We start from the raw sequence: 7,825 nt of genomic DNA on the forward strand, positions 1-7,825 counted from the left end.
GAACACCTTGACCTCGGGGTGCTTTGGTGTTAAACCCCTGCAGAACTTGTGTTACAATGACAATTTTAAATGCTGAAAACAAACCAGCCTCCAAAGCCTTGGCAGCAGCAGGTCTTCAGCATCTACCTACCCCAGAGGGCTCTGCCCGTGGCCTCAAATCTGAGAGGCCAGAAGATTGAGATGCCACAAGCCACCAGACAGCAGCAGAGCCAACAAGCATGGCCTGGCCACAAAGACCCAGTCCAGCCCCAGAGGAAACTGTGCTCAATGTTGTGAGGGCTGCATGTAAGCCTTCCCCTGTGCCTTCTGAGGGCTGGCTGATAACACTGTGGACTGATAACTCCTTTCCTGCTGGCAATTCAGAGCTTCTTGTTACACAGAGACTCTTCTCTATTAGGTGTAATTATGGCAGGAATGCGGAGAACATGGATTTGCTCACACGAGGTGACGGTAATTCCCTCCTCCCACAATCAGTTTTCCAGCATTTTATTTGCCTGACACATCAGATCCCATTTTCTTACATCTCCTTTTCTTTGCAATAACAAATTATGTGTCATTAAGTCAGGCAATCAGAGAACCTCATTTATCCAGTGCTTCCTGCAGAAGAGCTCCTCGGTGCTATATGCAGCCGCCACCCTTGCTGGACATCGTATGCACTCGAGAGAAATGGACACCCTTCGTATTTGATCCAACCTGACACTGTTCCTTGCAAGGAGCTCCAGACCTTTCAGCTCCTATCAGGCAGGCAGAGATAGGCTCTGGGGAAGGATGCTGCAAGCCAAAATATAAAGGCAGACCCCAAATAGCTATGAAAAGCCTTCTGCTAACAGCACATGCTCCTCTCCTACTCACATCCAACTAGATCATCCATCACTTTGGGCAGCAGTTTCCTACAGAAAAGGGTATGTTTCAAATGTAGGGAGCAAAGGAAGAGCGGCTCAACTGGTTTGTACTGGGGAGAGGCAGGGGAGGGACTCATCCAGGTGGGAATTGCTCTAGCACAGAGTAATACCAACCTGCGTGAGCACAGTGAGGAGATAAAACGGAACGAAGATGTTCATCTCTGAAACTCAGCAAGAACAAAGAACAACGTCACTATTTTACGTACACGTATAAATACACGGGAAGAGCAAATAGGAAAGATCTGCAAAACTTATCATGCCGAGTCTGGCCAATGTGGGCAGAATGCAGCAGGTGCTGTGTGCCAAACCTGCATAGCTGCAGAGCCCCTTAATTGCTGCTTTTCAGCAGGGCTGCAGAGAAACCTGGGCCATTCATTATTAAACTGCAGAACAGCTTCTTTCCCAAACTGTGTCCTCCAGAGAGGATAGAAATCTGTCAGAGAAAACCTGAAGTTAAAAAACATCAGCCAAAAAAAAAAAAAAAAAAAAAAAAAAAAGAGGAAAAACAAAAACAACAAAGCCAGGACTGCTGGGTCCCACAGGAGCTGCCTGTTGGTGGGGCATCCCTGGTGGCACTGCATCCTTGTCCTGCTGATGGCAGGGGAGAGCCGGGGTCCCGCTGAGCCCCGCACAGAGCCTCTCTCTTTGCTAGAGCAGAACCACGAGGGAACAACAGGATCAAAAGAGCAGTAGCGAGCTCTGGGAACTCGTCAGACATCCGTGCTTTTAACAGAATCCCAAGTGAGCCGCCGAAGGGGGGCATTAGCACTGTCACGTGGAGCACATGATTTTGGAATTCACTAAGCCTTTGATGCAGTGTGAGTGCTGCCGTCCCAGCCGCTAGCCATCTGGCTGAGAGGCGGCCAAATTTCCTCTGCCCGAGCAGCGGAGGGACGGCCGGCGCTCGTAGCACGTCCCAGGAGCTGCAGAGCTGGAGGATGTGTGTGTGAGATGGGCTGACTGCACCAGCCTTGGTGCTCCCGGAGAGGCTTCCTCTTTTCTTCCTCTAAAACAGGTTACAGAGGAATGGAAAATATGGTTATGGAGAAGTGGGCCTTGAGCTTGAAGTGCTGCGCTTCATTACTGGGAACCAGAACGGAAGCACCTTAATTTGGACAGAAATGCAATTGAAAGCTAAAGGCGCATGTTAGCAAACGTTGTTGGCCACTATGTGGGGTTGCATTTTGAAGAACAGTCTCAATTGCAAAGCCCCCTCCAAACCTTCAGCTCTGTCTTGTGTGAGGATGGCTTGTAGATTAAGCGTGTGGCGGATGCGAAGATGCAGAGGTGACTCTACCCACACCCAAGACACGTAAACATCTTTATAGTTTCCAGGACAGAAGAAGCCCAGCTGCTTTTTTTTTTTTTCACAAGAGCCTACTTGAGCAAGTTAAGTAAGCTAAGAACCTACTTGAGCAAACCTGCAAGCTGAAGCAATTCCGTGCAATTCCATCTCAAATCCCCATCAGCAGGGGGATTGTGCACCAAGATGCCCTCTGCGCGGAGGCCACGTGCTGCCCCTTGCTCCCAGCTGATGGGAGCAGTGAGGCAGAGCCGGCTCGGAGCTGGGTCAGCGCCCACACTCACACCTGCCCTGTGCAACTTCAGCATTAGGGAGTTTATCTCCCCTGCTCTCATCCTCCTCCTTTTAGCACAGTCACGCTGCTGGGTGAGGCTGGCCCACCCTCAGCCCGGCTAGGCCTTGCTGTGTGGTTGCTCTCATTCCAGCCGGACAATATTTGGGTGAGACGATGCCTTTGGTAGAGGTTTGGCAGCTGTGCTGATGCCCACCACAAAGGCCAGGGCTCTGTTGCTGGCAGACACCTCTGAGGCACAAAAGCTGCAGGAGAAACCCTTGGAAACACTCCCTCAAGTCTTCTGACGCTGTGAAGTGGTCTTTCTTTCTGATTTGCCAGAATCCTGATTTTCCAAATGTTTTTTGCTTCACAGGAAGCTAAGTGGCTTTGGGGATGAAATCCATGCTCACCTGGGGTTCCCCAGGCTGTTCACTGCCAGGATCTGTGATGCTCAGAGCTTGTCCTGGACACTGCAAGCTCAATGAACAGACCAAAACCCAAGCTGAAAACCCTCCAGCCCAGCCTGCCCTGGCCCAGAGCAGCTGTGAGCCTCAGAAACACGATGCTTCCTCCAGGGTCCCTGCTGCTGGTCTGTAGTCACAGCACCCCAAAATGCAATGACAGCAAGGTCAGGAAATGCCCAGAGCCTAAATCAGGTGTGAAAGCACCCCAGAAGGGGCTGAGGACTGGCCATAATCTTGTTGCTGGGTTCTGGGCCATGTTGCAAACATTAATCCTGCACCTTCTTTGGATGCTTCATGTCCCAGCCTCCTCCAAAACACCTCTAAAGGAGCTCAAGGTGAAACTGAATTTCAAGGTGAAATGTTAGGTGTTGTGTAACCTGCCACGTAAATCTGTCTGCAAGAGACTGGAGGGTGGCAAACAGGACGTGATTTCCTCATGGGTTTTCAGCAAGCTCCAGGTTAGTACTAAAGAACCAAGCTAGTACTACGCAGAAGAGTAAATGAGATATACTTCAGAAGATGATGTGCCCTTTGTCATATCTCAAAACCTCCTGCAATTCTCTGAAGGAGACTAACCACAACAAATTAAATGGAAATCCACAACAGTCCGTTAGAGTGATAACTTACTAAAGCTGAAAAAAAAAAATAATTTAAAAAAGCACACTTCAAAAGAGCACACAAAAAAAAAATCACACTGGAAGCTTGCCAATAAGTCAACAGATAACAGAGACATGAAAGAGTCATTCAGAGAAGACAGAGGCACAGCGGAAACACTGCGAGTTATCCACGCTATCAGAGGGCTGAGGGAAATTCCCAAACTGAGACCTCTTCTCGTGGGGATGAATGTGACAACTTGCTTCAAGCAAAAGCGTTGGCAGATATGTTTCAAAACAAATTAATAACACAATCAGCAAGTGACATAGATGGCGTTTATCCAAGAGCTCTGGAGGAACCCAAACACATCTCTCAGCTGCTCTGGGTCATGCAACCTATTGCTTAACTCAGCCTGAAACCAGAGGAGTGACAGCAGGCAAACAAGATGCCAGGGTTGGGCTTTTATTTATTTATTTATTTTATTAAGAGCTTCAGGTAGGTCTAGGGATTTGTGTTTTTAACTCTGAATTCTGCACTGGGAATTAGGAACAGCACTCCTTGGCATGCGGAGAAGTGGGACGAAGGGGGAAGAAACAATCCTGCCCTGGGGAAGAAGTCTTGTCACTCCTTGGGGGAGTAAGGGATCCTGTTCAAGGCCGTGGCTGGGCAGATGGATGCACTGTACCTGGATGCCCAAAACACTTTCAGCAAGGTCACCCACCAGATGTCTTTAATCCGGCCCCTCCACAGCATGTTCGTTCTCATGGTTAGTAACAGGCAGAAGATAGCAAGTGGGAAATGGTCAGTGCTTAACACAGAGGAAAATTACCAGTGCTGCCTGACCAGGGGCTGTACAGACAGAGAAGACAACCAGAGGAGAGAAACAGATGTATGTAAGATCATGTGCAGTGAGGGAGGTGTTTTGAAAACATTTGTGATGTTATATAGCACAGAAACCAGGCCATAATGATTAAATAACGATACAGACTGCTAAAAACCAAACAGATCTAAGTACTTCTCCACTGTAAGTCATAAATATGAGGAACTTAGGGATGGCACTAAATTAGGAGGTGTTGTTGACTCCATCAAGTGTAGAGAGGTCTTGCAGAGAGATCTTGCCAAATGAGAGAGCTGGGCAGTCCCCAGCAATATGAGGTTTAACAAAGCAAGTGCTGGATTCTGCACCTGGGACAGGACAACCCTGGCTGTATATAAAGACTGAGGGGTGAGAGGCTGGAGAGCAGCCCTGCAGAAAAGGACTTGGGGGTCCCTAGAGGAGAGGTAAGAGGTAAGAGTAGAGATAAGGGTACTTTTTTCAGAGTATGACTAATGTGGATACTGCATACCAGAGGAAGCATTGCTTTATAGGCTCCACTGCCCTTCAGTCTGCTCCAGGCATACCCCAGTGGCCACTGCTGCAGCCCAGATCGATGTCAGGTTTGACCCCTGTGCCCCAGACAGTGGTTTCTGTGCCCTTGTGATGCATGAGAAGCAATGCTCTGGCCAATTAGCCTGACCTAAATGTTGCTGCCAAGCAATGGCACACCTCACAAGCACCTGGTCTGCACAGCAGCATTGACTAGAAGGTGGGGAAGACCATACATATCTCAGCAGTGCTGTTACAACACTCCACAGGCACTTGACATAACCTAGCATGAGACTAAGGGCACCGTGGAGAGCCTTTTCTGGGCCGAGGGCCAAATGGGTCTTTAAAACACATCCGAGAAAGGACACATGTCAACATACACCATAACATTTCCCAGGAAGAAAGCAAACACCACCAAGGCTGCCAGTTTTGTGAAAACAGATTACGAGCTGTACTGGTTCTTGAGTCAGAGGTTCACGTTCCTAAACCTCAGAGCTACCTCAAAGTCAGCGGCCAGACCAGTGAGAGGTGAGGAGAGGGCAGAGCTGGGAAAGAGGGAGCAAGAAGGGCTGAGAATGGAAGGAGAGAAAAGCCTCTGTTTCAGCTATATCCTGTTGGTAAGTTGCTGGCCAAAAGCCTCAAAGAGATGCCAGAGCCCCAGTTTGGCCAGGCCAAGACAGATGTTAGCCTAGGGCTGATGAGCCGAGATGTTTGCAGCCAAGACCATCCAGATGTAAAGCACTGGGGGAAATAATGGGAGACAAAACCCTTCTGCAAAATGAGGGAGGCAGGTTAGGGGGGCTCTCTGAAGGACACACAGAGCACACTAAAGCACTTCTCCGGCCACAGGGAGCTCGCTGCACCATGGCTCATCCTGCCTCCATGCAGGGAAACTGCTGCGGGGTCCTGCCTGCAGGCAGGGGTCTGACAGGGCACAGAGAAGGTGCAGGAGAAGAGCTGTGGGAATGATTTATGGGTTGGAAAGGGCAGGCTCTGACGTGAAAGAAAACTAAATGCTGTGCATAGCTCATTGCAAAGACAGCAACTGCACTGCAATACGTAAGCAAACACCTGTTTAGTTACCAGGTGTTTAATAAGATTCCAATATGGCAGAAAAGATGGAAAAAAATGTAACTAATGCAAGCAGGCACTCTTTCTTCCCTTCTGAAGCAAGTACAACCTGAGATTTACCAGGTGGTGTTGCCATGCATTCTCCAGTTCTGCCATTAGTTCTGCAGTGCTGCGTCCTGACAAGGGCCACAAATTATCCAAGCTGCTGGCTCGGATAACTCAGGCCCTTTCTCCAGTTCAGATGAGGGTTTGCCTCACGGTAACCCAAGCTCGGTGAGGACCTTTGTTGAGGTCAGGACCTGATAGTCTGGATGCTGCACAGAGTACAAGGCAGCCCCTGCACAAGTGAACTTCTGAATTTAACTCAGATCGAGGACATTAACCCCCTTCCACCAGCCTGTCTCTATTCACCTTCTCTCCTCTATTCAGATTATGAGATAAAATTCCTCCCCAGCCTGCAAGGCCATGAGTCCCTCCAGCACTTCTAGAGCTTCTCCCTGCTCTCCCTGCCTTCCCCGGGTGCAGGCTCTGCAGGCTCCCCACACCCGGGCGTCCATCCCCATCCTTCCTCTCTGAGCTCACCTCAAGTCCTGTGGGGCATGAAATGCAGTGCTCGGGGGATCTGGGGGCTGCTCCTGTGCACACAGCCTGACACAGCCCTGGTATTTGTTTTTTTTTTTTTTTTTTATGTGAGCACATCCCATGCAGCCCATCACACGTCAGCTGAACTACAACATGATGTGATGCAGACGGCCTTCCCACTTTGCCTTACACAATTTGCTCTTTGCTTTTTGTAAGATATAGCTTCTCAAGTGCTGCAAGGGAAGCTGCTGCAGTAGGAAATGAGATAGGGTTGCTAGCTCAGCTGCTTCTCTTTGATGGAGAAGACCTCCTTCTTGGAGTAGATGAAAGAAATCATCAAGCTAACACATCCCCTTACACAGAGCTGAGGCTCCAGTGCCTAACTTTGGCCACAAGCTGGAAGAATGCAGGCAAGGACGATGCTAGAGATGTCTAGTTTGTATTTTCTATTTCAGCAACCTGCTGTATTCCCAGCTTTTCCCCATTTCTGGCATACATTTCTCCCCTCGACAGCCCAGCACCTGCCAGACGGCCCCTCACAAGCTTGGCTAGATGCTGCATATAGGCACAGCATCAAGAGCATGCTAACGCTCCCACAAACCAGAGCCTCGTAGCAATCACCCCAATGCCTCCAGTGTTGCATAACCTCCTCAGCCTAGCAGCTTCTCACCTTTCTCGTCCCTTGATTTCCTCCCATGTCACAGAAAGAGCAGAAGTAGCTCAGGTGGAGGAAGCCCATCCCACCAGCCAGGCATGCTGCTCAGGTCCATGCCAGGTCCCTGGCTGCCCATGTTGTGATTCTCCTTCCCACCAACCAAACCAGGGGAAAAAGGAGTCTGTGATCCATCTGCTCTGGTTTTGGGAAGCGTTCCAGAAGACATGCCACACATGGGCAGCAGAAAAGAGTCCTGGCCCTCCCCTGCTGTCGTTTCCCCCAGCAGTGCTTGTGAGCTGTGCCTGCAGCTGCTCCCAGGAAGCACTGGAGGCAGCTGTTGTGGGAAAGCTCTTTGCCACCCTCCTTGGTTCAGCATTATCCCTGCTGTGCTCCAGCAGTAGTTTGCAGCTGGATCTTAGCCCTGGGTTTACACCACACTCTGTGGCACGGTAACTAGGAAAGAGTTACACAGCAACTCAGTTCCTGAAATGCATTTCTCATGTCTCATTTCTGTGCATGAGAGTTCTTAGAAATGTCTGGGCCACGAGGCAGAGCTACGTGCTGCCCAGGAGGAAGGCTTTGCAGCTGTCCAGCGGTGGACAAAGCCAAGGAGA

The sequence above is a fragment of the Aythya ferina genome (genome assembly GCF_964211825.1).
Source record: "Aythya ferina genome assembly, chromosome: Z".
NCBI lineage: Eukaryota > Metazoa > Chordata > Aves > Anseriformes > Anatidae > Aythya > Aythya ferina.